This window comes from Echinops telfairi, unplaced genomic scaffold (genome assembly GCF_000313985.2).
Source record: "Echinops telfairi isolate 266 unplaced genomic scaffold, ASM31398v2 ScPeMD7_7424;HRSCAF=8462, whole genome shotgun sequence".
NCBI classification, from domain to species: Eukaryota; Metazoa; Chordata; class Mammalia; order Afrosoricida; family Tenrecidae; genus Echinops; species Echinops telfairi.
In genome coordinates this window covers 51,638,212-51,647,547 of record NW_022111324.1, presented here as the reverse complement: position 1 = coordinate 51,647,547, position 9,336 = coordinate 51,638,212, and positions in this window count along the sequence as shown.

Here is a 9,336-nt window from a genome sequence, read left to right as displayed (position 1 = left end):
TCTTTTAAGTACATTACTTACAGTTGAATTCACAACACATCCCCATCACATACATCTCAACCTAAAACATACAGCATATGAACGACTTCACCAGCAGATTAGTGATTGATGAGGCACAGCAGGAGGTTATGCCTAAGTGCAAATTGACTATGGCTTTATGATACCCATCACCTTTTGGCCAAAATTAATAAAAATGTTTCTGTTACAAGTCTGAATGAGTGCTTAAGGATCCATAAAGTGTCATGACTTATTTGCAATTTAGTTTTCTAACTGGAAGATCCACATACATTGATCTCTAGGAAGGGAACACGCGACTTTTTATCTTTTGTTCTTTGAGACTCTTCAACTGACACCTGAGTGAATGTCCGTGAAGGTTTTGTGTTTGACTGATGCTGTTGCTGTGAAGTGCCAACTCGTCCGCTCCGACCCACAGCCACTCAGGACACAACAGGAGGGAACCTGCTGGGTCCTGCTCAGCCCCGCCGTCCTTCCTGTGGTTGGGCCTGTTGCTGCCTGGGACAGCCACTGTGTCACCCCATCTCCTTGAGGGCTTTCCTCCTTTTCACGGGCCCCGCCCCCTTTACCAAGCATGAGGGCCTTCTCCAGGGACGGGTCTCTCCTGACAACCTGTCCAAAGTACATCCTTGCCACTAAGGAGCACTCTGCTGTACTTCTTCCAGGACAGATTTGTTTTAATTAATTCTCTTAAAATCTCAAAGACACAGGAGGGAGATGGGCAGTCCACATCACGGGGTTGTGTTAGTCTGGGTAGACTAGAGAAACAAAATTCATAAACACTCATATTTTATAAGAGAAAGTTTTATATAAAGGGTAACTATACATTAAGCATCCCAACTCAGTCCAGTCCAAGCCCATAAGTCCAACATTAGCCCATATGTCCAACACCGATCTACAAAGTCCTCCTCAATCTCACAAAACACATGCAATGAGGCCGACTGCAGGAGGAAAGCTGAATCAGGGAGCTTGTAAGCACCTCAGCGCTGGCGGGGGTCTCCATGTGGCTGCTCCAGCACCCAGGGCTGCACTGGGGTAGGTTCATGTGGCTTCTCCTCAGGGATGTCTTACAGGAAGTGAGCCTTTCCAGCTGAGGCAGAGAACTGGCTAAGGCAGCTGCATCCTGGTCCAACCATCAGAGAGCAAGAGATCAGACAAGCGAGGCTCACTGAGCCATTTCTCTCTCTGCCCTTCAATTAATCCCACATGTGTTCATCGGCCAGGTCGGCACAATAAACCTTAACTATCACAGGGGCCTCCATCTCCATGCAGAGGACCTGGATCATGAGTATGCGACCTGGATTTTCAGGTGTTGCTTTAGGTCTCCCAGGTACCGATTCTGTCTTCCAAGAATATAGTGTGGAGCTTCACATGAGAGTTGGCTCTACAGGCATGAGCGTGGCTGTAGGCATGGAATACAGCACAAATACTTACCTTCCTTATGGCTCCTCAAACATGTCTCTCCTAGGAAGGAAACGGACTCCTCAGAGCCAGGAAATCACTCCAGTGTGAATCTGGCCTAAATTTAGACACTTTTTGTGGTATGTAAGCATCTATGCTTGAATCCAGATGGTGTAGACATGGAATTGGGTGTTCCAGGAATGCCATGCTGCTGTCGTTGGGGAGCATCGAGTTAGCACCATGTGGCAGATTAGAAGTGTCCCAATGAGGCGTTCTTGGCTGTAATGAGCTGATTGAAATTGCTCTCCACAAACTTGGAATCTGATCTTCTGAGCAGACCCTAAATGGTAAAGCATGACCTGTGAAGAACTTGGCCATTTAGGCCTGGAGTCTTAACTTCCCAGGAAGGAATACAGACTTCTAGGCATGGAACGTGGCCTTGCAGCCATGAAACCTGACCCGTAAAAGGGATAGCTGGCTTTCAGTAGTCCATGTTTATCTATAAATTTGGCTCTTTTTTGGATAAAAATCAGATTTTTCTTCTGCGGAAAAGCAGAGTTTCTGGCATTGACTTGACCTTCCATTCCTGTGTCTTCAGATATAGAAACTGGTAAACGCCTGAATCTTGGCTTTTCCCAGATATGCATTCTCAATCTTCAAACATGACCTTAAAGTGTGGAATCTGATGATCCTGACATGGAACCTGGTGAGGTAGTCCCAGGAGTTGGCCCTACAAGACTGCCAACCTGTTCTCTTAAGGCATGGAATCTGGCACTGTGTGTGGAATGCACACGGCCTTCCAAGGGTGGGATCTGGGATCCTAGTCAGACAGTCTGGTGTCTCAGTCATAGAAACTGGCCTTCCTAGATGAGCTCTCTCCTGCCAGCCCTGGCACCTGGTACTTCATGTCTGAACTCTTATTCTCCACGCACGAAAATTGGCCCTACTAAATCTGAACGTGGCTCTCGATATACAGAATCTCAATATGCAAGTAGGGAGGCTGGTCCTAAAAGCATGGAAGTTGGCAACCTCTGTGTGAAACCAAAATTTCCCAGTGTGCAACATGATCTCATAAGTGCGGAATCTGCCACCTCAGTCATAGAAGGTGATGCTAAAGACATGGAATCTGGCTCCCTAACTTGATGCCTGGGACTGCATGTATGGAATTTCAGTGTCCAAGAATAGAACCTGGCCTGATAAGCAATGAACATGGCCTTCCATATATGAAATACCAATCGCCAGGCCACAGGAACATCTGAACACGAAAATTCATTTTGAGGAGCATTGCGTCTAAATAAATGTGCTTTATTGTACACTTTTCTATTTGTTAGCATTTTAAGGGAGGGTGTCTTATGCCCACTCTTGACTTAAAAAGAAAACAAGTTACTTTTTTTGTTTATAACTTATTTATAAAGTCTTGGTACACACATCCATTACAATTTGTAAATCCTATGCCTTTCCATGTTAGAATTTTATAGTCTGTTCTCATTATCTCCTTTATGCTGACCCACCAGCAATAAGGTGAAGAAAAACAACCTCCTATCTAATCTTTGTTTTACCCTGAAATTCTGTCTCAATTGTAATAATTCAGAAGACAGTATCTTCACAGCATTGCATGGATTTAAGTTTTTTCACTGCATAGGACTTTATTGTGCTTATAATTATTTTTTAATTTAGTAAATTATTTTATTGGGGCTCTTACAATACATACATCCATTATATCAAGCGGACATGTACAATTGTTGGCATTAACAATTTCTAAACATTCGCTTTCTTCTTGAGCCCCTTGATATCAGCTCCTCTTTTTTCCCCTCCCCCTCCCCACCCTGCCACCCCACGAATCCTTAATATATTATATATTGCTATTATCATTTATACATATCTTACACCGCCATTCTATCCCTTCACCTACTATGCTGGTATTCATCCCCTTCAAGGGGGGTTATTCCGCCATCATTGTGATCCGTTCTCCCTTCCCCGCCTTCCTCTCCCTTCCCTTTCCCTATCCTCCTGGAATTGCTACTCCCATTACTATTTCGGAGGGGTTTTGTCTATCCAGAGTTCTAGCGAGATTTGCAAGGTAGGACTGAGATCATCATAGTGAAGGTAGGAAGGATTGAAGTGCAAGAGGAGTGTTGTGTGTTTCATAGATGTTAAACTGCCCCCTGTGTGTAATTTCTCTCTGCAGCAGCCCCTCTGCATAGAATGTCCAATTATTTACAGATGGGCTCTGCGTCTCCACTTAGACCCCTCTCCATTACGTCGATAAGATTGTTTGTTTTTGAACTTCTGATGCCTGTTCCTGTCGACACCTCATGATTACAGAGGCTGGTGTGTATCTTCCTTGTGGGTTTTGTAGATTTTCTGTTAGATGGTCACTTGTTTACCTTCAAGCCTGTAAGACCCCGACGCTACATCTTTTAGCAGCTGGGCACCATCTGCGTTCTTCACTACATTTGCTTATGTACCCAGTTTGTCTTCAGGATCATGTTGGGGAGGTGGACATCGCCCAGTGCCACATTTTAGGAAGAAGTGTTCTTGTGTAGAGGGAATACGTAAGTAGAGGCACAGGGTCCATCTACTACCTCACTGTATTGCCATATAAATATATGTACATAGTCCAATACCCCTATTTTTATGCCTTAATATATTTACCTATGTACATGCCTATGTTTATAACTCTACACATGGTTTTGCTTCCTGGTTCTTTCCTCTATTTCCTTTTGCCTTCCTCCTGCTCCACGATCACGCTCGCCCCTCGTGTCTCTCAGTAATTCCTCTCGGCTAGATTAAGGCTGCTCCAGCACCACCAGGAACCCTACACCCCCTCGCCATTGACTGTAGATCCCTAGTTGTTCCCTCTCCTTGATGTTATTTGCTCACCACTGCCCCTCACCCCTTACCCCCGCCTTCTCCCTCCCCAAGTCCCCCCGGAACCATCGGTCCCATTGCTTTGTTCTTGGGCTTGCTTCTCATGCCTCTCTTGTATCGATAGATATAACAAAAACAACAAAGACTAAACTCCAACAAAAACGAAACAACAACAAAAACCCTATACATAGTTCCAGGTCTGTCTGCTGACCTTTATGACTATTTCCCCACCAGTCTGGTGGGGCTCTGGGCACTGCCCCTCCAAATCTGAAGTCTATTTTGGGGATTCCTCGGGGGCTTCATGACTTTGCTCCCATTGCTGGTCTGTTATGTTCCCTTCTTGGTTAGCCCCACTGTGTGTGGGGGTGGGTGGAGAGGGAGTGTCAGACCAGACTCACTCCCTGTGCCGTGTCCCCAGTGTGGTCCTCTGTAGTGGCATGCTTCTGTGCGGGGACATCATACCTTGAGCCATTGTCAGGAGGACAGTCCTCTCTGCATTTTAGCTGCTCTGGACGGGATGTCGTCCTCAGGTCTTGGTGTGCCAGAATGGGGTCTAGTCCCTCACACACTCTCTTTCCTTCTTAATTTGCTCCCATGTGGGTGGGACAGGCTGGCCCCTCTTCCCAGGTTGTAGCTGCAGTGTTGTCCTCTGTAGCTCATTCTTCGAGTGAGGGGGGGTTAGCATAGCTTGGATTGGGGCTGGCCCCATAGTCCTCTGTCTTACTGAGCTGCTCCATGCGGTTATGTTGCCCTCAAGGCTTAGCACGCTGTGACGAGGTCTGCTCTCTCACCCCATTTCCTGTGGAGACCTAACAATACCCTCCCCTTGAGTGGATTTGTGCCATGCTCCCCCCAATGCCATTGTCTCTCTCCACCGCCACCCCCATCCCCTTCTTTATGTTGTGATGCCTCTTGCATCATTGGGTTTGGTCTGTCCCCGGCCTGTGTGCCTATCTCTCAACCCGTAAACTATGTATGAAGTAGTTTTTCTTCTGGACCCATTGTGCTGATTGAACTTACCTCAGTGGACTCATGTTGTTTTGTACCTTTGTGCTTGGCTGACTTCGCTTAGTGTGATTTCCTCCAACTCTCCCCATGTTCTTCATGCTTTCATCAGTGCTTTTTAGGGATGCGTAGTACTCTGTTGTGTGTATGTGCCAGAGTTTCTAATTCACTCATCTATCGATGGAAATTTAGGTTGTTTCCAATTCTTTGTGACTTTGAATTGCGCCACAATAAACATTGGCGTGCAGGTGACTGGTCATGGTCTATTTCTTACTTCTTCTGGGTATATGATCAGTAGGGGGATTGCTGAGTCAGAAGGTAGCTCAATTTCCATTTGCTTTAGATATCGCCAGATCGCTTTCCACAGTGGCTGTAAGTATCTACATGACCATCATCAGTGGATGAGAGTTCCTATCTCGCAACATCCCCTCCGACATTTGTTGATCTCTGAGTTTTTGAACTGGGCTATCCTCAAGGGTATTAGGTGGGATCTCATAGTTGTTTTTATTTGCATTTCTCTGATGGCTAAGGATCTGGAACATTTTCTCATATGCTAATTAGCCATTCGGATAGCCTCCCTTGTGAAACATCTGTAGTATTATGTTTGTGGTGGGTAGGGGGCCAGCCCCCACCGCTACTACTACCCACGGGTTCAGTAAGCACAATTGTATGGTTGAGATATATAAGTATTATATTAAAGTCATCGAGAGCATGAGAGGTAGAGGAGAGATATTACAATAATGTCGTCAGACACATTACATGGTAGCATTGCTCACCTCAGCCCAGCATGGTGGTCCACGTGGAGAGAGGGGGAAGGGAAGGAGGGCAAGGGAACAAGGGAGAGAGGACGGGAGAGGAGAGGGGTTAGAGAGGGGAGCGACCAGGGAAAGCCTAGAGAGAGCTCTATATTGCTGACCCACGCCTATATACCCTTTGGGGCATGCCAGCGCACTAATTACAGGTAGAGACATACGTCACAGGGAGGGGTTGCACTATAGTTACACAGTAATGAGAAGGGGTGGTCTAGGGACATACACGCAATAGGAAGAGGAGGGATTGGGGGTATACATGTGAGAAGATGGGTGGATCCTAGATTTAGGATGGCAACTTTAACTTTGACCTGTTCCCTGGGTTTCCATCGGAATCATTATCAGTAGGGTATAAACTCCGCCTACAGGAGCCTGTCCATTGTCCCCAGGGGCAGGGATCAGGGCCCACTGCAGTTTGGTGACTGATCGCCCTCAGGGGATATGCCTGTTAGCATCTACCTCCCCCCACAAAGTTCTGTTCAGGTCCTTTGCGCACCTCCTCAAGAGGGCTCTCTGCTTTTTTCTTGTTGCGGGCTATTAAGGTATTGTAGATTTTAGTAATAAGCCCTTTCATGTGTCATTGCTAACGATCTTTTCCCAGTCAGTGGGTTCTCTTATCAATAAGTTGTATGCCTATAAAAGTTTAATAAGTGTGATAGATACCTTCTTTTCTTTTCTTAAAGAGCAACTGCTGAGTCTACTTATGTACAACCAGACACCTCTTGTGATTTTGATTCTTTGGTTTAGTGGTTTAAAACCATGGTTTCATGATTCATCCCAATAAATTGACTGATTATTGTGGGTAAGCCTCTTTCCTACCTTAGTTCATTGTGGTGTGCCTGAGCTCTTACAAGTGGCTATCCAAATTATAGACATCGGTCTCTATTTACAGATAGAGGAAGGAGAGAGTCAGAAGTGAAAAGGAGCAATGGAATGTGTGACTGACTGCCTCCATGAGCACCTGCATCTTTGCCATGAGACCAGAAGAACTAGATGGTGCCCTGCTACCATCACGGACCGTTTTGATGGAGGATTCAATAGAAGAACCCTGATCAATAATGAGAAAATTCAGAACAGAACTCCAAACCCTTGTGGAGGCTGGATGAACTCCTGGAACTATCGTCCTGAGAGAGTTCTGAAATCTTAAACATTAAGACAAAAACACTCCCCGAGGGCTTCTTAAAACCAAAAATAATTGAGCTTAACTAATAAAAAAGGTCTGCCTTGAGCATTCACCTGTCTGAGAGCTGGGATCCAATGGACAACTTGAAAGATTCGATAAGCACCATGGGGAGCAGTGAGCGTGTTGACAAAGGAGGGACAACTCAGAAGATGAGGGGAAGACGGCCACCCAGGGACGAATGCGATCAGCGCCACCCAACTGCACATGAAGAACTTGCCCAACGGCTGCCCGCTCTTCTGTCTATCCCCCAGAACACCCCAAGCAAAGTACGTTGCAAAACAAACAAACAACGCGCGCTGCCGACCGACGAAAAGCCAGGACGACTCCTGTGACTCTAGCAATGAGTTCATCCAGGAGCCATCGTTTCTTTCGGGAGCCCTGTGCCGACTAAGCTAACCATCTGCCGTCAAGTCAGCGGTTGGGAATAGCAGGGTGTTCCATCCATCAGGTTTCTAGCGACGATGAGAGAGAGTGAACACCACCAGCCTTCCAAGGTGCTTCTGGGCGGACTCCAATGTTCTGGTGCGCAGCCAGGCCCGTGACCCTTACCACCACCCAGGTACTCCTAACACACAGCACAAACAGGTCCTGCACCCTTGACCCTTGAGTACTACTTACCCCCCGGTCGCTCCCAGCACCTACCATTGTCCCTGGCACACAGGTGGCCCCTGAGCAAATGTTTATTGAGCCCATGATTGATCCATCCGAATGAAGCCGAGCCTTCTTCATTCTTCTCCACCCTAACCCCGCCCACATCAGGGTCCAGCCGTGGCATCCGGAGTTACCAAGTCTTCCCTGTCCTGCAGGGAGGCAATGTACAGAGACACTTGTTTCCCGATGATGGAACTGTGAAACTAGAGCCTGCCTTTCTCTGCCACGTAGGACAGTGTGCATGTTCTTGGCCAGGCAGGCCCCCCAGGGCACACTAATATGTTTATCAGGAGCGTTTGCTTTCAGCTCACATGTATCCACAATGTTTTCCCGGCGACAACGGGCTTCTCCAGTGTCAAGAGATGGTCTCCCCTCCTCTTGCTTCGAGAAAGTCACACCTGCCTACTTAGGACAGACTTTTCTGCGAATTGTCCCCGCTGCCACCCCCCCTACCCCCCCGCCCCATGTCTCTGGTTACCTGCCAGAATCATTTAATCCAACCCTCCATCTGGGCAACAGTTTAAAAATCCCCACACAATGCAGAGGGCCACTGCAGATGGCCGTGCACCTGGGACGCCTCGTCCTGGGCAGCATGCCTGGCTTTGGGCTGCCCTGCTTGGCTGGCAGCCTTGGAAACTCCTGTCCAGCTAGCAGGGAACTGTAAAGCCTGCCCCTCATCAGAACAGCCTCCAGCCCAAGCCCTCACCGCGAACAGCTGGAGGTGTTAAAGCGATGTATGTAATTTAATAGCTGGGGAACGAGCCCGGAAGGCAGACAAGATGCAAACCCAGGCCACCCTGTCCCTAAGTGACTGCCACCCACAGTCCTTGTCCTCCCTGAGTAGCCCTAACTGTACACTGCGTCCCTTATGCAGCCCGCAGGAGAGGCTCTTGGCGTCCTCAAGTCAGCATCTCATTGCCATCAGTCTCGGGAGGATGAACCTGAGCCTCAGTGCCTTCTAATCTCCTTTCCACCCTTTCAACATGTTCTTCTAATGCACAAAAACGCAGAGCTGTTAGTCCCCTCGGTGGCTCCGCTGCACTTGGAGTATGATGCCAGCTCACTCCCCGAGCCTAGGAGACCCTAGGTGATGTGGTCCTGGCTGCCCTGCCCACCTCATCTCCGGCCACTGTGTTTGGCTCTCTGGTTCCCAGGGGCACTCTGCTCCGGGTGGTCCTGAGGGCATGCTGAGCCTCCGTCTTTGCTGGGCCTTTCACACAAGCGGTTTCTTCCCCTTAAACCAGCCTGCTCCCCACATTCCACATGGCTGCTTCCTGGTGTTTCTCCTAAAGACCTCTTGTCCCGAATATTTCCCCGCACACACCCTATTCTCTCTCTTTCTTTGCTAGCTGATCCCTCCCTCTCCCCAACATTTTATTGTGGAGACTTTCAAACATAAAG